Source organism: Oryctolagus cuniculus, chromosome 5 (genome assembly GCF_051225735.1).
Source record: "Oryctolagus cuniculus isolate XC-2025 breed Fujian yellow rabbit chromosome 5, ASM5122573v1, whole genome shotgun sequence".
Taxonomy (NCBI): Eukaryota; Metazoa; Chordata; class Mammalia; order Lagomorpha; family Leporidae; genus Oryctolagus; species Oryctolagus cuniculus.
Genome location: NC_142871.1, coordinates 86154488 through 86175607, shown reverse-complemented (window position 1 = coordinate 86175607; position 21120 = coordinate 86154488). Strand labels below are relative to the sequence as shown.

The 21120-nt window shown below is 39.0% G+C and overlaps 1 pseudogene; it reads left to right on the top strand.

Moving 5' to 3' along the window:
• Positions 1-681: 681 nt before the first annotated feature.
• The window catches only part of LOC100344916 (ZZ-type zinc finger-containing protein 3 pseudogene), a 143012-nt pseudogene continuing 122573 nt past the window's right edge, over positions 682-21120 (top strand).

Sequence of the window (21120 nt, the reverse complement as noted above, 5' to 3'; positions counted from 1 at the left end):
GGCCAGTTTGGTAAATGTTCTCAGTCATATGTAATACCTTCACTGAATCATCTGTGATCATGTCTCAGAGATAGATGAACTAATTTCCCTGAGGGTTTAACACATTTAACAACATTTAGTCCAGGAAATGAAAAGGCTGGAGAGGCCAGAACTGGGAATCTGTGAAAACAAACAGTAGGTGGTGGATGTGAAGGGTCTCATAACTAAAGGTAAAAGGAGTTTTACTGGGATGGGTCCATGACAAATATAGATGAAAGATAGAATTCAGACTTACTAGAATCAGTTCACAGGTTGAGGTACAATATAGGAAATTGGTATGAGTATTGAGTGAGGAGATGGAAGAAGAAGAAGAGGAGGAGGAGAAGGAGAAGAGAGAGAAAGAGAGAGAGAAAGAATATGAACCTTTCACCTGCTGGTTCATTCCCCTCAAAATCTGCAAAGGCCGGAGCTGGGCCAGACTGAAGCCAGGAGCCTGTAACTCTGCCTGAGTCTCCTATGTGGGTGGCAGAGACCCAGGTATTTGGGTGTCTTCTACTGCCTTCTCAGGTACATTAGTAGTATCTAGACTGGGAGCAGAGTTGCTCAGACTCAAATTGTTCTGATATGGGATATTGTCACCATGAGTGTTGGCTTAACTTGCAGTGCCACAATGCCAGCCCCTGAGACATTTTTGAGTTCATGATGGGTTACCAAGATCAGAATCCAGAGCTCCGGAACGCAGTCAGGAAGACTCAAGCAAAGCACTGGGATGCAGGTGAGGCAATGTGGCGAAAGGGAGCAGATTCCAGTTTGCTGCAGGTTCTGGAGCCCGTAAAGTCAGAAAGACCTGGGAACTCTGCACTGAGTAGGGAGGGAGAAAAAAAGAGGAATGGGGAACTGCAAGCATCCAGGATTCCAGCTTATTTAAGGCTTCCAGCTCATTTTGGGCCAAAATTTGCAGGGTATGTAGATAGCCATGGAAAAGCCAGCTATGCTTATAGCAGGAGCAGAAGTCTGTACCTTTGGGGAATCTCTAACATTTTTCATTAATATTTAATTAACATTTATTTAATATTAATTATCTCAAAAGTTTTAATAACTTCAATAATTGTTTTTCTCAAGCCTATTAGAGTTACCTTTTTTTCTGGCTAAAAAGCAAAAAAAAAAAAAAATCCAGTGACAAGAGAATGGCTAGAGGGGCTGGTGTTGTGGTATAGCAGGTGAATCTAGTATCCCATATTTGCACTGGTTCAAGTCCCAGATGCTCCACTTCCCATTCAGTTCCATGCTAATGTACCTGAGAAAGCAGCAGAAGATGGCCCAAGTACTTGGACCCCTGCACCCACATGGAAGATCCAGAAGAAGCTTCTGTCTCTTTACTTCAAACCAATACAGCACTGGCCATTGCAGCCAGTGAATGAACTGATGGAAAATATCTCTCTCTCTCTCTCTCTCTGTCTCACACACACACATACACACACACACACTCCCTTTCTCTCCCTCTCTCTTTGTAACTTTGCCTTTCAAATAAATAAGATAAATCTTAAAAAAGATAATGACTGGAAATACCTTAGTAATATTTCTAAAAAGTTATTTTGCTTTTCAGGTGAAATTTCATCCAAACTCAATGTCATATTTGGAGTATGCGTAAGGCAGTTTATATCTAAAAATATTGTCAGTCATGGAGATTTTCTTTTTTGGGACAGTGCATGTGGGAGGTGAAGAAGTTGGGCCCTGTTTTGTAGCTGCTTCTACCAAGAACTTCAGGTACATCCAACTTCTGCTATTTTGGGGGCTATAGCTGAGGAGTTAAGCAGATTATCAGCTTACTGAGGGAATATAATGATGAATATGAGACAATGCTAGGCGGCTACCTGGCTGCATCATTTCCTCTGAGAATTATACCCTATACAGCCCCTGACATCATATTCCTAATTGCACCATTTGATCTTGGCCCCTGGCTAAGTGGTTTGGATTTTTAAAAATCAATTAATGTATTTTAGAGGCAGAAAGACTGGGCAAGGTCAGGTGAAAGTTAGGAGCAAAGAACTCAGTCTGGGTCTCCAATGTTGGTGGCAAGGATCTAGCAAATATTTTGAGCCCTCACCTTCTGCTTTCTGTGGTATGTGCTAGTAGGAATCTGGAGAGTGGAGCGAGGAATTCAACTCAGGCACTCTGATATGGGAAACAGGAGTTCCAAACAATCTTAATATCTGAGACTACAACCCACCCCCACCCCACAGTTTGGATCCTGATGGCCACCAGCCTGAACCCATTGTCTGGCAAATGCCTCAAAGAGTCTTTATCTCAAGAACTTGAATTAAAAGATTTCAGTTTGTGGATCCATACCCTGGATCTTGAGGTCATGTAGTGTCAAGACCAGGGTCTGTGCACGTAAAGCTGAAAACACTTACATGCTAAAGTTGGGGGGAGAAATCCGAGTGAAACTGTAAATAAGGAAATGGAAATGCAAAGAATAGAATATAGCAGAAAAACAAGTATGGGAGCTGATGTTGGAGTGGGAGGAGAGTGATTGGGTGAGGCAGAGCAAGAGCAAGAGATGGAGACTGGGTTAGACAAAGAGAGAGAGTGTTTACTTTGATTTTTAAAACAGATGTATTTATTTGAGAGGCAGTTACAGACAGAGAGAGGGAGAGACAGAGAGGCCTTCCAGCCACTGGTAATTCCACAAATGGCAGCAATGGCTGGAGCTGGGCTGATTTGAAGCAAGGAACCAGGAGCTTCCTCTGGGTCTCCCGAGTGGGTGCAGGGGCCCAAGCACTTGTGTCATCCTCTACTGCCCTCCCAGCCCCCAGTATGGAGCTGGATTGGAAGTGGAGCAGCTGGGACTGGAACTGGCACCCATATGGGATGCCAGCACTGCAGGCTGAAGCTTAACCTACTAAGCCACAGCACTAGTCCCTTGCTTTGATTTTTGATGGTTCTCTTGCTTCTATCCCATGTCCTTTGGGACTCCTTTTATTTGGACTCGTTTGAATGGTGTTTACTCATTACTCCTGAGCTAGTTTGCACTAAACCAAACACAAAAAGGTAGACCAGAGAACTGCTTGCAGAATTAAGGTATATTCCAGAAAAGGCAGTTTTGAAAATAGTCAAAGCTTAATGGGGATAGTTTGACATCAATGAAAAATTCAAGACATATACTAAGTTATAAAAGGTCAATAAGTGTGAAATGAAAAACTGTACTGTCCCCAGAGTTTACTTCTGCTGAAATATTTTTATAGTCAGCAGTCAACAATTTTAGAACTTTCTTACAGGACATCAGTAATTTTAACTGACTGCTGAAACTTGGCTAATAATTTTAATGTCATCTTTTATTTGGTATTTTATACCTCCTTTACTAGAGATGTCTGATGGAGAGAGAATGTACTCACAATGGGAGAGATAGAGCAGAGCTTTTTTTTTTTTAAGGTTGACTTATTTATTTGAAAGAGTTACACAGAGAGAGGAGAGGCAGAGAGGGGTGGGGGGAGAGAGAGAGAGAGAGGTCTTCCATCCGATGGCTCACTCCCTAGATAGCTGCAATGGCCAAAGCTGTGCTGATCAAAGCCAGGAGCCAGGAGCTTCTTCCGGGTCTCCCACATGGGTGCAGGGGCCCAAGGACTTGGGCCATCTTCTACTGCTTCCCAGGCCATAGCAGAGGGCTATATTGGAAGTGGAGCAGCCAGAACTCCATCCAGCGCCCATATAGGATGCTGGCACTGCAGGCGTCTGCTTTACCTGCTACACCACAGCTCAGGCCATGAGACAGAGCTTTAAAACCTATACATTTTCAGGGAGGAAGAGGATCCTCCAGTTGCTGATTCTCTGACAGAGGGAAACTATAAGTGATCAAATTTTATCACAGCTCTCCAAACAGGCTAAAATGTAAGCTCGTCAGGAGGGAACACAAGGCTTTTTACCTCCCTAACACTGTGGGTCTAGCAGAGATAATAAAGTAAGCACTTACGGATTTTTGGAAACCCCATTGTCTCTCTCACATCTATATTTCCTTCTCTTGAAGTGACTTTTCAGCACATTTCTCAGGTTTGTTGCTTCAGTCAGCCTAAATGTCCCTGGGCAGCACTTCTTGATTGCCTATACAATCACCATCTCATTTGAGTCACATGGCAATACATGATTTAAGTGCGGCTCGCTGGCGCCGCGGCTCAATAGGCTAATCCTACACCTGCGGCGCTGGCACCCTAGTGCCTGTTCTAGTCCCTATCAGGTGCCAGATTTGGTCCCAGTTGCTCCTCTTCCTGTCCAGCTCTCTGCTGTGGCCCGGGAGTGCAGTGGAGGATGGCCCAAGTGCTTGGGCCCTGCACCCGCATGGGAGACCAGGAGAAGCACCTGGCTCCTGGCTTCGGATCAGCGCGGTGTGCCAGCCACAGCGCGCTGGCCCCATGGCCACTGGGGGGGTGAAGCAACAGAAAAGGAAGTTCTTTCTCTCTCACTCTCCACTCTGCCTGTCAAAAAAAAAAAAAAAAAAAAAAAAAAAAGGAAAAAAAAGTGTGGCTCTCAATTAAGAGCATTCCTTCGCGATGAATAAGGATGAGGAAATCAAGAGAAGTGACTTTTTTAAGGCCACAAAGATTATAAATGGTGGGGTAATGACTAGTACACAGGTCCTCAGATACCATGTCTTAATTCCATACTTTACATTGATTTTGGAAAAGAGATGATACGGTGGATTTTGCTTCAGGTTTTAGCTGTTGGAATTGGCAAGTCTATTAAAACAAACCAATAATTGAATGAGAATGAGGAACTATTCCTGGAGGAAAATTATGCTTTACTTTCTGAAAAAAATTTATTTAGCATTCAGTATTCTCCTAATATAACGAGTTTTAGAATATTGAGTTTCCCTGATTCTTGGCTTAGCAAATTGTCTATATTAAAATCTAATCACATCTGCCTAGATCAGGAGTATGTAAATTTCAAGTCCTAGAGGAACAGGATGCAGTGTTGTCCTTACATCTCTTTCCTACTCAAAGGCTCTGTCTATACAGTGATTACTTTATTGCCACTGGGAGAAGCTTTATTAGATTTTGGTCAATTTGTTGTTTGAGGGCAATGGATGTGACAGCAACTAACTTTTATTGGAAAGTTGATTCTTAATATTAAACTCATTATTTTTGGATGGGTCTAAAATATCTAATTTTTTGGGCAAAATAGGCAAATTTAGGTGAGTAAAGCCACCATAATTTCATTTTTGTGAAGTCCAATACTAAAAAATTGTAATACTAAAAATACTGAAAAATGTTATATTGGAGATGTAATACTAATTACATTAGTAATACTGAAAAATGTTATATTGGAGATGTAATACTAATTACATTAGTAATACTAAAAAATGTTATATTGGAGATGTAATACTAATTACATTAGTAATACTAAAAAATGTTATATTGGAGATGTAATACTAATTACATTAGTAATACTAAAAATGTTATATTAGAGATGTAATACTAATTACATTAGTAATACTAAAAAATGTTATATTGGAGATGTAATACTAATTACATTAGTAATACTAAAAAATGTTATATTGGAGATGTAATACTAATTACATTAGTAATACTAAAAATGTTATATTGGAGATGTAATACTAATTACATTAGTAATACTTGTGGGGAGCAACCCGGACTGGACTGAGTTACTGGAATTAAGACTTATTCTATGCATCTGCTCTCCCACAATATGGCGCTGGGAGAGGAGAAAACAGCTTCTACGCAGCTGCCTCTTGCCAACTTGAGTGATGACCTCCAGGAGCTGATCCTGCTCCTGATTGGAGGAGAGCAGCGTACTCGGCGTATGGGCAGCCGAGTTGGGATTGGTGGAGGAGGACTATAAAGGAGGAGAGAGACAACATGCACCAGGAACATCTAAGGGGAACATCTATCTGAAGGAACACCTGTGCAGCCCCCGAGAGAGCCGGCCGGCGGTGTGCTGCTCCCCCGCGGAAGTGGGGAAAGTGGCCAGGGGGAACCGCCCTTCCACGGAGGTGGAAGGGACGGTAGCCAACCCGGGAAGAACCAGCAGCAAACCCGGGGAGGGCCGAGCAGACGAAAGAACAGCGCAGGGTCCTGTGTTGTTCCTCCACGAAGAGGGGGAGCGACAATACTAAAAAATGTTATATTGGAGATGTATATATCTCTGTGCCTAAAATACAAAAAAAAAAAAAAAAACTATGATGGGTTGTTTACATATGTGGGCGAGGGAAGGGAATGCAACCTGTAAGACAATGTGGAAGATAGGAGCTCAAGAAGCTTCCAGAGCAATGATATGTCCAAATTTCTTAATTTATGTGGTTACCCTGACACTAGCCTTATTGTTACTAATTAAAATATTCAAATATTCATAGTTTATTTACTCTTTGTATACATGTTAATTTCAAAATTTTAAGTACATTTAATATATTAATAAAAGTAGGAAACTATAACCACAAAAGCAACACAGAATGAATGCTATAAATTTTTTTAAAGATTTATTTGTTTTTACTTGAATCACAGAGAGAGGAGAGGCAGAGAGAGAGGAGGAGAGAGGGAGAGAGAGAGAGAGGTCTTCCATCCGCTGGTTCACTCCCCAATTGACTTCAGCGGCTGGAGCTATGCCATTCCGAAGCCAGGAGCCAGGAGCTTCCTCTGGGTCTCCCATATGGGTGCAGGGGTCCTTGGGCCATCCTCTACTGTATTCTCTGGCCATAGCAGAGAGTTGGATTGGAAATGGAACAGCTGGGACTAGAACCAGCAGCCATATGGGATGCCGGCGCCACAAGTGGAGGATTAAACAACTGCACCATGGTGCGGGCCCCGCTATAAATTTAGATGTAAAATTTTATAGATAAAAATAAAATCCTCAAGTCAATATTCTGAAGGACTTAAAATTTAGTTACACACTTCTACATTTTGAATGTTTCACGTATTATTTTAATTTTTTCTTAGTTCTATTTTTTCTCTCTAAAACCCTTCATTGCTTAGTTTATATTTAAAATGTTCATTTTCAGCTCTTTAATTAGGTCTTTTCTGATGTATTTAACATCTGCAGGGCTTTTGTTATCAACCAGTGTCTCCATGTTTGGGCACAGTTTTGTTTTTATTAACTTACTTCAAATCATCTTAAACAATCCTTAAATAGTATCTTGGGCATGATCTCCTCAGTTAGATACAGGGTAGAGAATAGGTACATCCTCTTCCTTACCCTTTTATTTAAAAAACATTGTGAAGAAGTGCATTTTTTGTGTTACATATGGCAAACTTTATTTTCTTACGAACACTATCCCTCCCTCCCGCCCATACCCTCACTCTCTGTCCTCCTTCCTTTCTTACTCTTTCAATTTTTACAACGATCTACTTTTTGCTTATTTTATACTCATAATATTAACCCTACTCTAACCAAAGAATTCAACAGATAGTAAAAAGAAAAAAATAAACTGTTCCTCAACAGTACAGAGAAGGGCAATCATCAAATCTTAATTTAGTGCTTTCACTATTGCCAGTTTGCATTGTTTATTCCCAAAGGCCATAAGTTTACCAGCCTGCACATGACATTTCCTTTTCACAGAAAATAAGAGGGAAATGTTAGGGTTTGTTGACACAGTGTTGTGTTTTGGGAGTCACAAATCAGCATAAGATGGCTGGATTAGAACTTGAAATGGTCTCATTGGGACTGCAACAGAGGTCAGAGTCCTGGCAAACGGTTATCAACAAAGAGCTCAAGGTGAAGTACCCAGATGTTCCTAAAAGTAGGCAGAGAGGATTAATGGGGATTCTGAGGCCAGACATACCACAGACTTAGGCAGTGAGTCTAGATTGAGGTTTGGATGAGGAAGGTGATTAGAGTCATGATCAAGCTGAAGAGGACCCTGAAGCACCTCAATCAAAGCTAGTCTAGTAGAGGAGAGTGGGTAGGTTGCAAGCACTGGGGCCCCAGTGAGGCTGAGGGTGAGGCCACTGTCATGACTGAAACATGGGCCAATCAAAGGACAACTCAATACTGGTCTTTTCTTGACTATGCTACATGAAATCTTGTCTGCCCATTACAGGACTCTTACGTTCATTTTCGACAGAAATCTCCAAAGTCATGCCTTGCAAATGGTTCTCTGTGAATGTAAGAAAAGATAGTGAAGCCTTACCCTATATCTCTTTCTACTCCCTTGAGAGCTAAGATTTTTTTTCCCATTATTATTTTGGGGTCAGTATTCTGTCTTTATTGATTAATCTGAAAGAAGCATTTACCTAGGTCAGAGTTTTACTCCATGTGGGAGATATAAATATATGCAGTCCTGTGAACTCTTTTATGATAAGGAGAAGCCGGCGCCGTGGCTCAATAGGCTAATCCTCCACCTTGCGGCGCCGGCACACCGGGTTCTAGTCCCGGTTGGGGCGCCGGATTCTGTCCCGGTTGCCCCTCTTCCAGGCCAGCTCTCTGCTATGGCCAGGGAGTGCAGTGGAGGATGGCCCAGGTGCTTGGGCCCTGCACCCCATGGGAGACCAGGAAAAGCACCTGGCTCCTGGCTCCTGCCAGGATCAGCGCGGTGCGCCGGCTGCAGCGGCGGCCATTGGAGGGTGAACCAACGGCAAAGGAAGACCTTTCTCTCTCTGTCTCTCTCTCTCACTGTCCACTCTGCCTGTAAAAAAAAAAAAAAAAAAAAAAAAAAAATGATAAGGAGAGGTGAATTGAGTAACTTTGCCCTTGCAGCTGAAAAACTGAGATGACTCTAAGGCACTTTCTCCCATATTTATATTTGGGTATCTTCCTGTACCCAGGAAGGGCCCCAAATGCTCCAGTTTCTGAGTATATTAGAAGTATATTAGAAGTTGTACTGCTAATAGTGAATAAAAAGTGGAGGTTTTGACTTCATTGTTGCTCTCTGAAGTGAGCAGGTAATGGGTGCCCATGATAGCAAGATTTCCTTGGATTGTGATAGACCTGTAAGATTACCTCTTAAAAACTATTGAGAGACTCTTAGACCTTACATTCCTGTGAGCTTCATGTAGCATTGGGTCACATGTTCTGGATGTTAGGCTGTGCTGCAGGATTCTGCTCTGGTTGTTTCCTATCCTTACTACCTGGCTGTGGTCAAATATTTCCCACTGGCTGGTATTCCAAAGGTCAGGCATTCCTCATCCCTGTCATCATAAGATCTGGAAATGGTAGGAGTCATCACCACTACCACTATTGTTACAACCACTTCAATAACAAGCAAATTACTGAGCATTGATGGATTTGGTTGGAAAATAACAGAACTAAGCTTACTGTCTTTGATTCAGAACTCTATTTACAGTGGCTTCAAGAGCAGATTTGTTGGGTGTCTGATGTTTATTATTTTTTTTAAACTAGGGTTTCCTCTTGGAATTGAGATGTAGATTAGTGATATGAATTTGGAAAGTAATATATGATAAAGACTTTGTTCTTAAGTAATAAGAAGAAATTAAAAAAAAAAACAAAGCAACAACAAAGTAGATCAATGTAAACAACTTAAAAAAATCCACACTTGCCTCATGAACTCTTTCATACTATGTAAAGGGAGAGAACTGCTCCAGAGTTGACAGCCCTTTTCAGATGCTGGTATTATTATTAGATTTATATCGCTAATTTCAAAGAATAATCAATAAGAAGAGAAAAATTTATTGAAGTTATGGATGGGAGTCATGAAAAGGATCTTCTGACATGAGGAGAAAGATAATTTCATTTTGGTAAAATTTAAAATATCCTGTCAATCTTTTCTTCAAATTATTTTGGCTTTCGGGAGAATAACCTCGCAGCTCAAACCTTTAGGATGCTCACAACAATAAATAAACTTAATGCTACTTGGCAATGCGAATGAGCTTTTGACATTAGTGGAAACAGTTTCAATATGTTGGTAAACTGCAACTTAATTAACAGCTGCTGTAACTAAGTCACATTTAATGAAAAATAATGCTGGTGCACATTTACATAATTCTAACTGTACATCAAGTAAAAATGCACTGTAATAAGTTTTCTCATAAAAATACTGTATGTGAAATATATAGCTGGTGTTAAAGAAACAGACATATTAAAATATTCTGACTGCCACTTAAAGTTGTGAATTCTAAACCCCAATGTTATCTCACTGAATTTTTGCATATTTAAATGTTAGTCTCTCAGACACTCATGGGATGTACTGCTTCTCTCACTCATGTAATTGGGTAAAAATTTTCCATCCTTTGAATTTCAGCTGAGATGTCAACTCCTTCTTCAGGTAACCTCTTTTATTATTCCTTGTTCCTTTGGACACCTAGCCCCTGTCTTTTCTATCTCCTTTACACCTAACTTCTGCATATTATGAAGTTTGCTTTCCTTGTTCCACTAGATAAGGTACATGAAGGCCATGATGATATTTTCTGTACCTTTGCATATCTTATAATGAAATATCACATATGTTAATTTAATAGATAATGTCTCCTTATTCCCATCTCCTCTTTTATGTTCTTCAGAGATATCATGGCTAGTTAAATTACTATGCCTTCTTGTGGTTTTTCTTATTTATTATCTCTCACTCTCAATACAGAAGAAACTCCAGAATACTTCTTGTTCACTTTGGCATTCTCAGTATTTAGCATAATAGTTGACCACACAGTAGGAGCTTAATAAATGTTGTTGACTAATTAAATAAGTGATTAATTTAGAGATTCATAAATTATCCAAATAAAGCAGATATAGATGATAGAGGCATAGGGATATTAAGAGCTTAGTTATGTTTTTAATTCATGGATGTTATTTCAAACCTCAAACTCAAATAGTTTTCATGAAAATTCTAAATACTTTCCCTTTTTTTCCGTTGTGTATATCACAGGCTCCAATTTTCAGATAAGAAATGCAGGAGAAGTGAGAGCAAATATCTCTCATACTTAGAAACTATTGATGGAAGAGATGATGTCAGAATTTATAGCTCTTGAATTCTGGCCCATGTGTTTTTTTCTGTCTTCATTTATGATGAATTTAACATGAAGCTAATGAACATAGGCTTCTGGGCTTCTTCCTTCCTGGTCTAGGTCCCTGTGAAAGTCCTGGATAATTTTGTATTATTTGTGATTTTGAATTCGTTTTCCTAAACAAGACTCCTTCATCTTCAATTACATAAACCTAAGTGCCTCGCAAAATGTAGGTCCCTCCCTGCCTCTTCCTACAAACTTCAACTTGATCACAATCCTACATAATTAATCACTAACCTACATTATTTGAAATCAAGAATGTCAGTTTATGCTTTTCTTGAGGTCTCTGATGTTCCCTGCATGTGCTGATTCTCCACTGAAGTCTTCCCCACAAGCTCAAAAATTCTATAAGACTACTGTGGCTGTGTATTCAGACTGCAGATTTCAAATATTTCAAATACAGATTGTGATTTTATAAATCCTCTTACCTTTAGTTATAGGAACATTTTGAAATTTCCTTTATTTAAAGCATATTCAATGCGGTCTGAAGGTTAGTGTGTTTTCCTCCATAATAAATAAGCCATTAGTGTATTACCAGATGTCCATGTAGAAAGCACATATTCTCAGAAAATAAAAGACTCAGCAGACCTGGTTCATTGTTACAAACATAAAATCCCACACCTGTATGAAGCATGTGTCCTGGCTGTGCAGGAATTTTGGGGGCATTTGAATCAGGTTGCTTTAGCATTTTATAAATTAATTTTTAAATTTAATATATAGAGAACATATTTTGAGCAGTCTAAGAATATAATGATAATTCCCTTGCTCCTTCTCTTCTTTTTTATCTTTTTTTAACTTTTGTGATAACACTTTTAACCTAGAAACACTTTACTTAAGGTATGCAAACTTCATGCATTTCATATTTACAAAGGAAGATAGTAATTCTTCCCACCCTTTCCTTCCTCCCACCCACAGTCCCACCCTTCTTTCTCATCCTTCTCCTATTCCCATTATTATTTTTTTTACAAAGATCTATTTTCTAATAACTTTATACACATAAAATTAACCCTACAATAAATAAAGAGTTCAACAAATAGTATTAAAAATTGTTTCACAAAAGAGACAAGGGCTATTTAAAATCATGGCATCCCAAAGTGTCAATTTCACTTCTATAGATTACCTTTTAGGTACTCTATTAGTTACCCCAGGTCAGGGAGAATATATCGTATTTGTCTTTTTGGGACTGGCTTGTTTCACTAAGAATGATGTTTTCCAGTTTCATCCATTTTGTTGCAAATGACAGGATTTAATTTTTTTATGACTGTGCAATATTTCATGGTGTACATATCCCATATCCCATAATTTCTTTATCTAGTCTTCAGTTGATGTACATTTGGGTTCATTCCATATCTTAGCTATTGTGAATTGGGCTGCAATAAACATGGGGGTTCAGACAACTCTTTCATTTGTTGGTTTCATTTCCCTTGGATAAATTCCCAAGAGTGGGATGGCTGCATCATATGGTAAGTCTATATTCAGATTTCTAAGGTATCTCCATACTGTCTTCCACAGTGGCTGTACCAGTTTTCATTCCCAGCAATGGTAGTTTAGGGTACCTTTTCCCCCCACATCCTCACCAGCATTTGTTGATTGTTGATTTCTGTATGAAAGCCATTCTAACTGGAGTGAGGTGAAACCTCGTTGCAGTTTTGATTTGCATTTGCGTGATGGCTAGTGATCCTCAGCATTTTTTCATATGTCTGTTGGCCATTTGGATTTACAAAATGCCTATTCAAGTCCTTTGCCCATTTCCTAAGTGGATTGTTTGTTTTGTTGTTGTTGAGTTTCTGAAACTCTTTATAGATTATAGATTTTTAAAACTTTTATTTAGTAAATATAAATTTCCAAAGTACAGTTTATGGATTACAGTGGCTCCCCCCCATAACTTACCTCCCACTCGCACCCCTCCCATCTCCCACTCCCTTTCCCATTCCATTCACATCAAGATTCATTTTCAATTATCTTTATATACAGAAGCTCAATTTAGTATATATTAAGTAAAGATTTCATCAGTTTGCACCCACACAGAACATAAAATGTAAAATACTGTTTCAGTACTAGTTATAACATTAATTCACTAGTTATAACATTAATTCATTAATTAATTGGACAACACATTAAGGACAGAGATCCCACATGAGGAGTAAGTACACAGTGACTGCTGTTGTTGACTTAACAATTTGACACTCTTGTTTATGGCCTCAGTAATCTCCCTAGACTCTAGTCATGAGTTGCCAAGGCTATGGAAGCCTTTTGAGTTTGCCGAGTTCAATCTTATTCCGACAGGGTCATAGTCAAAGTGGAAGTTCTCTCCTCCCTTCAGAGAAAGGTACCTCCTTCTTTGATGGCCTGTTCTTTCTACTGGGATATCACTCTCAGAGATCTTTCATTTAGGCCCTGTTTGTTTTTTTTTTTTTTTTTTTTTTTTTTTTTTTTTTTTTTTTTTTTTTTTTTTGCCAGAGTGTCTTGGTTTTCCATGCCTAAGATACTCTCATGGGCTCTTCAGCCAGATCTTAATGCCTTAAGGGCTGATTCTGAGGCCAGAGTGCTGTTTAGGATATCTTCCTTTCTATGATTCTAGATTTTAATCCTTTATCTGTTTTATAGTTTGCAAATATTTTCTCCCATTCTGTCAGTTGCCTCTTCCTTTTACTGAGTATTTCTTTTGCAATGCAGAAGCTTTTCAATATGTTATAATCCCATTTGTCAATTTTGGCTTTGATCACCTGTGCTTCTCAGTCTTACTTCTGCATGTGGAGATCCAGTTTTCCCAGTACCATTTGTTGAAGAGACTGCCCTTGCTCCAGGTATTGATTTTAGCTCCTTTGTCAAAGATTAGTTGGTTGTAGTTGTGTGTATTGATTTCTGGAGTTTATACTCTGTTCTGTTGGTCTACCCATCTGATTTTTTCCAGAACCAGTCTGGTGATAACATATTTTTAATTTACCTTATAATCACAGGCTTAATGCCCCATTCTTTCTACTTTTTACTTGTTGTAGCTTTTAATTCCTTACCAACAGGTCTATGTGTTCAGTGTTTGTGAAATTTTTTTCAAAATTATTTCCCAAATGTATTGGAACCACAAAACTATCTTAAAATATTTTCTGGTCATTTGCAACAAAATGGATGAAACGGGAAAACATCATATTTAGTGAAATAAGCCAGTCTCAAAAGGACAACTACCAAATGTTCTCCCTTACCTGTGATAACTAATAGAGCACCTAAAAGGCAATCTATAGAAGTGAAATTGACACTTTGAGAAGCAATAACTTTGAATAACTCTGTCTCAACTGTTGAGGAAGTTTTTATTTTTTTCATACTTTTTGTTGAACTCTTTACTTAACAAAGAGTTATTCATATGTGTATAAAGTTAACTGAAAATAGATCTTAGAAAAAAATAAGAATGGGAATAGAGAGAGAGGAGGAAAGGGGTGGGAGAGTGGGTGAGAGGGTGGATATGGTGGGAAGAACCATGTTCCTGAAATTTTAATTATGAAATGTATGAAGTTTGTATTTCTTAAATAAAAAGTTCCTGGGGAAAAAAGGTATATTCTAGGCTGTAAAAAATCATCAAATCTCAAAATGTCCTTATAGCCCTTGTCCCTACTGTTGAGGAGCAATGGTTTTTTTTTTTTCCCCTTAGTATTTGCTGAACTCTTTACTTCATGTAAGGTTAATTTCATGAGTATAAAGTAAACTGAAAGTAGATTATTGTTTTTTTTTTAAACTTTTATTTAATGAATATAGATTTCCAAAGTACAGCTTATGGACTACATTGGCTTCCCCCCACCCCCCGATGACTTCCCTCCCACCCGCAACCCTCCCCTTTCCTGCTCTCTCTCCCCTTCCATTCATATCACGATTCATTTTCAATTTTCTATATATACAGAAGATCAGTTTAGTATACATTAAGTAAAGATTTCAACAGTTTGCACCCACACAGAAACACAAAGTGAAAAATACTGTTTGAGTACTCGTTATAGCATTAAATCTCAATGTACAGCACATTAAGGACAGAGATCCTACATGAGGAGTAAGTGCACAGTGACTCCTGTTGCTGACTTTACAAATTGACACTCCTGTTTATGGCATCAGTAATCTCCCTATGCTCCAGTCATGAGTTTCCAAGGCTATGGAAGCCTTTTGAGTTCTCCAACTCTTATCTTATTTAGACAAGGTCATAGTCAAGGTGGAAGTTCTCTCCTCCCTTCAGAGAAAGGTACCTCCTTCTTTGAAGACCTGTTCTTTCCACTGGGATCTCACTCACAGAGATCTTTCATTTAGGGTGGTGTGTTTGTTTTTTTTTTTTTTTTTTTTTTGCCAGAGTGTCTTGGCTTTCCATGCCTGAAATACTCTCATGGGCTTTTCAGCCAGATCCGAATGCCTTTAGGGCTGATTCTGAGGCCAGAGTGCTGTTTAGGACATCCGCCATTCTATGAGTCTGCTGTGTATCTCGCTTCCCATGTTGGATCGCTCTCCCCTTTATTTATTCTATCGGTTAGTATTAGCAGGCTCTCGACTTGTTTATGTGCTCCCTTTGACTCTTAGTCCTTTCATTATGCCAATTGTGAACTGAAATTGATCCCTTGGACTAGTGAGATGGCATTGGTACATGCCGCCTTGATGGGATTGAATTGGAATCCCCTGGTATGTTTTTAACTCTACCATTTGGGGCAAGTCAGCTTGAGCATGTCCCAAATTGTACATCTCTTCCCTCTCTTATCCCCACTCTTATATTTAACAGGGATCACATTTCAGTTTAATTTTAACAGAAAGATTATTGTAAAAATGATAGAGGGAATAAGAGCGTAAGGAGGACAAAGTGTGGGAGTATGGGTTGGAGGCATACTCTCTGAGTGGGGTGGGAAGTATCGTCGTACTACTAAATCTGTATTTATGAGATACTTGAAATTTGTTCTCCTTAAATAAAATAAAATATAAAAAATATATTTTCTCATATCTCAAAACCTTAAAACAAGAAAGAAAGATAGAAGGAAGGAGAGTAGAATGGAGGGAGGGAGAAAGGAAATATCATTATGTTTTTAGATTGTACCTATAAATCACATTGACTCATTTAAAAATTATCTAAAAATAAAAATGAAATAAAGTTTTCTATTTTTACCATTTTCTTTAATGTCCTCTTGAATTTTATAACTTACTGTGTTCTTTAAATGTTGAAAAATGTTAAATAAACTCCCTTTCTTTCCCTTCGCTGTGCTTTTAATTTTTATTTGTTTATGAGAGAGAGAGAGAGTGAGCGAGTGATATTGCTTCCATGTGGTTCACTTCTCAAATGTCTGTAGTGTCTGGGGCTGGTCTGGGGCTGCAGCTGAGAACTGAACACTCAGTCTAGATCTTCCACATGGGTTGCAAGAACTCAAGTACTTGAGCCATCACCACTGGCTCCCAGGATTTGCATTAACTGGGAGCTAATGATAAGATTCAGAGGTGATCATCACACCCAGATATTCTGATATAGGACATGGGTTAAGAACTCACATATTATTTATTTTCTAAAAATAATACACAGTTTAGAGGATATGTGAAAATGAATAAAACACAATAATAAATAAGTTGGAGTTCAAATAAAACATTTTGGGCCAGTTCTTGCATCCCCTATGCCAGCCTTGGCAGCATATTCATGTTGCTGCCTCAGCTCATGCAAAAGCTCCAACAAAATAAGGACAGCTGCTGCTGTGGCTGATAGGTTCTGTCTATCTTTGCAGATGTTGGGCCAGCTCCAGAGACAGAGTAGGTGCTTGGCAAACATCTGCTGAATTTGTGACAACCACTAGGAATATGGAATGGCAGGTGCTGAAGAAAAATGATACTGATGACTATCATATATGGATTTTATATATATATATATAAGCATTTTGGTGTTTTTTTTTTGAAGCAAGATTTTCTATTTTAAAGATTTGCTTTATTTATATGAAAGTCAGGGAGACATAGAGAGAGACCTTGCATACATTGGTTCATTCCCCAAACATTTGCAACAACTGTGTCTGGGTCAACCTGAAGCCAGGAACCTGGAACAGCATTCAGGTTTCCCACATGGGTGGGGGCCATGGAACTTGGGCCACCTTCCATTGTCTTCCCAGGGGTACTGGATATTTTGATTAAGGTAATCTGATGTCCTGCTTTAACAGGACTGATGCCATAAATCAGACTGTCAATTGTTAAATCAACAACAGGAGTCACTGTGCACTTACTCCCCATGTAAGATCTCTGTCCTTAATGTGTTGTACAATGTGAATTAATGCTATAACTAATACTCAAACAGTATTTTACACTTTGTGTTTCGGTGTGGGTGCAAACTGTTGAAATCTTTACTTAATATATACTAAATTGAGCTTCTGTATATAAAGATAATTGAAAATGAATCTTGATGTGAATGGGATGGGAGAGGGAACGGGAGATGGGATGGTTGCGGGTGGGAAGGAGGTAATGGGGGAAAAGGCCACTATAACTCAAAAGTTATACTTTGGAAATTTATATTTATTAAATAAAAGTTTAAAAAAAGGAAAAAAAATGATATGGTAATGGCTCTGACTTCTCTGGTGGACATGGCAATAGTATCATATCACAATGCCATCTATGAAGAAGAATGAATGGGAAGCTGCCACACTTGTCAGTGCTATTTATGGTTTTGTAATGCTCAGGCAAAAATGAGTCATTATAAAATTTGTCTTGCAACAAAACCAAAAGCAGTCACAAGCTGTGAAATGATGTTGTGGTCTATTAGCCTGCCTGCCCTGAATAGAGAAAATGATATTCGTAGAACTTTGTCTCCACTAAAAATATTATATTTTCCAGACCTCTGCTGTGGTTGCAGGTAATGTACAATGTGATACAGGCGATTGTTCCCCTTACTCAAAGATGCCTTCAGTTATTGTTTAATAAATAAGCAAAATCTACTAAAGACTATAGTTGGTTAGTTTGGTTGTGATGAAAATCTTTGCCTTGGGGCTGGCGCTGTGGCATAGTGGGTAAAGCTGCCACCTGCAGTGCCGGCATCCCATATGGGCACTGGTTCAAGTCCTGGCTGCTCCACTTCTGATTAAGCTCTTTGCTATGGCCTGCGAAAGTGTTAGAAGATGGCCCAAGTCCTTTGGCCCCTGCACCCACGTGGGAGACCTGGAAGAAGCTCCTGACTCCTGGCTTCAGATCAGCGCAGCTTCGGCCATTGTGGCTAATTGGAGAATGAGCCAGTGGATGGAAGACTATCTCTCTCTCTCTCTCTCTCTCTCTCTGCCTCTCCTTTCTTTCTCTGTAACTGTGACTTTCAAGTAAAAATAAATAAATCTTTAAAAAAAGGAAAATCTTTGTCTCTCAGCTGGAGAAGCTTAGGGATTTAACAGGTTTCTTTTTGAGATTACAGGAGAATAGGTTTAGTTATTTCTGCTGTCAGAGGTAGAAAATATTTGGCAGTGAAACACCATGAAATGATTACAGGAGTTCTACAGAGTAAGATAAACATACTTTTGGATGCTTACTATGTACATAGTATCTGGCATACAGCAAGCACTCCACAAATATATTTTGAATAAATGAGTAGGGATACAGTATTGAGCAAGAGTGACCTATTCCCTGCCCTTGTAGGGTTTACATTTTAGAAAAGATATGGGACGGTAAACATGGTCATAAAGTATTAATAAGTTCCTTCTACATGATTCTGTTCACATTCATAAAAATAATTGTGAACAGAAAAGACAGAGACACAGCAGTAAACACTATCATGACGATACAGAATCAGAAGGAACATAAAAGCCACTCAGCCAAAGGCTGATGGCTCTTCTTCCTCTAGCAGCTTCTAGAGGCATCTCGTACCAGATGGGCTGCTCCAGGGTTCCTGTCTTCAATCATGAAATAATTCAATTGTGAAACTGAAAGTAGTGATAAGGAAGCTATCAAAGTTAAATGAAGTGAAACAATGAAAAGTACACCTGTCAGACCAGGTGATAGTCTTCAGTAAAGGGCTGAGGGCTCAGTCTGCCTTAGGACTGGGGTTTTATGGATATGAGTATGGTTCCCCCTTTTTCTCCCCTTCTCCTCCCTCTGGGAAATTGTGAGTGGGGGATATCTGGATGTGGAATTCCTGAAAATCCTCCCAGGACATTTTCAGCACAGTGTTGTGGGACCCAATAGCCCCCACCCTGGTGCTGATCAGGGGGAATTTTCCTGAGCTGCCCCCAGAGAGAGGGCTGAAACCCATCTAATGAGATTAGGGAATAAGAATAAATACTTTAGATGTAATTGCTGATCTGCTTTCAAGTCTTGTTTCTTTCATTCCATGGCACAAGAATTGATTTTCTTTAAAAATTCTCATTTTCTTCAGCCCCTCTTACTAGGCTAATATCTACCTAGCTACCTTAACATTCATGCCACATACTGTGCATAACATTTACCGATGCTCACATAACAGCATCCAAATCTTCAAGAAAGGATGAAATGAAGAGCAGCACTTACTGTTTGATAAAGCAGGGCAACAATGAAGTCAGTTACTCCTAAAAGAGCAAACTTCAGGTAGCTGGATACTATGCTTTGGTGCAGTACCATTTTCTCTCATGTTTTGGATCGTTGGGGCACTGCTATTATATAGTTGTATATTGACAAAGTAGTGGATTTACCTTAAGAAAAGTAACAACTTTCTGTCTTCTCTTCCCCCCCAAAAAATTAGCAATAAAATACATTTAAATGTTTAGATATTCAAATTTATATGCTTTTTGATTCAGAAATGTTAATTAGTCAGCATCCTAGATCTTGTCTGAGAAATCATTCAGATACTGATGGACCCAGAACTCTGCAATATAATCGTGAAAATTGTTAGATTTGCTGAGAAGAGGCTTTCAGACCTTTTGTTCTTTTAACATAGGGACATTGAACTCAATGACAATGAACATCAATGACATGATGCCATTTCTTTTGCTTTTCTTTGGGGTTGTTTTCATTAATCCTTCATACCTCTTAGAGCCTAAATAAATCCCTGAATCCTGCAGTTTTACACTTGGAGAAATTAGATAATTACTACCTGAGTTCTAATAATTCACATTCATGAGCAAAAGTTCATAGGTTGGGGGAATTAGATGTTGAAAATAAATAGAGAATTCAAAATTTAATTATGAGTTATAAAGATATTCAAGAGAAAACATATGCTTCAGAGGAGAAAGACACACTTCTTCAGAGGACACATGGAATTCTAAAGTTTTTCCTCAAATCAATGGCAAAATAAAGATGATCACTTCAGAAGACAAATTGCTTCTGCTATGCAAGTTCAGCATTCTCAGGTGAAAAAATTGGAAAGGATTGAAAATGTTCCAATGGTAGTTTTTCCTTAAAAGTTACAAGCCTCGAAAAGAAGGGAATCTGAGGCCTACTCAGTTTATGATTTTGTAATTCAACAACTGAAAGCTTTTCTCTGGATATTGGGATTGATAATGACTTACTTATATAATGATGTAAAATCATGTCTTAATTAAAAGGGATGTGAATATTTCAATACTTGTACTCCTGTCTGTGCTTTCTTTGTAGGTTCTTTTTGCCTAAATATTGTTCCTTGCATTACTCTGTTTATTCCTCTGTTTCCTTTACCGATTTCATCTTATCCTCTCCATTACTCTGCTTTCTACCTTGTTCGATGAAAGCCCCGTTGCCCAAAGCTTGCTGAACATGGTAAATGAGCCCACCAGAGACAACCTAGCCAACAAAGAAATGACTCTGACATTTGAAGTGAGTGAAAACCAAGATTTTATTCAAGACCTTGCAAGGACAGGTGACTGAAGAGCAGGCACATTCAGAGCAGCCAGAACAAAGCATACATTTCATAGTGTTCAGGTTCCTCCCTGGTTAAGTACTATGGGGTTACAGTCTTCCCAGATGTCACCTAAAGTGGATCAGTAGAGAACTGGATGCCAAGCTGAATCATGGGGCAGATAGGAGGGCAAAGGGGGTTGGCATCAGAGGATCGGTTGCTGATTAGGAGAAGAAAAGGGAAGGCATTTTATACTAAATGACAGTTACTTGTTCAAAGCTGTTCCAGAAACAGAACTTTGTGATTATGTCTGTTGAAACTGGGGCACTTGGACCCCTCAGGGTTAAAGGCAATATCCTGTTTCCACTAGTACATATGGGCAGAGGATTGTGATGTGGAAGCCTGCATTAAGGTGAATATACTTTAACTTCT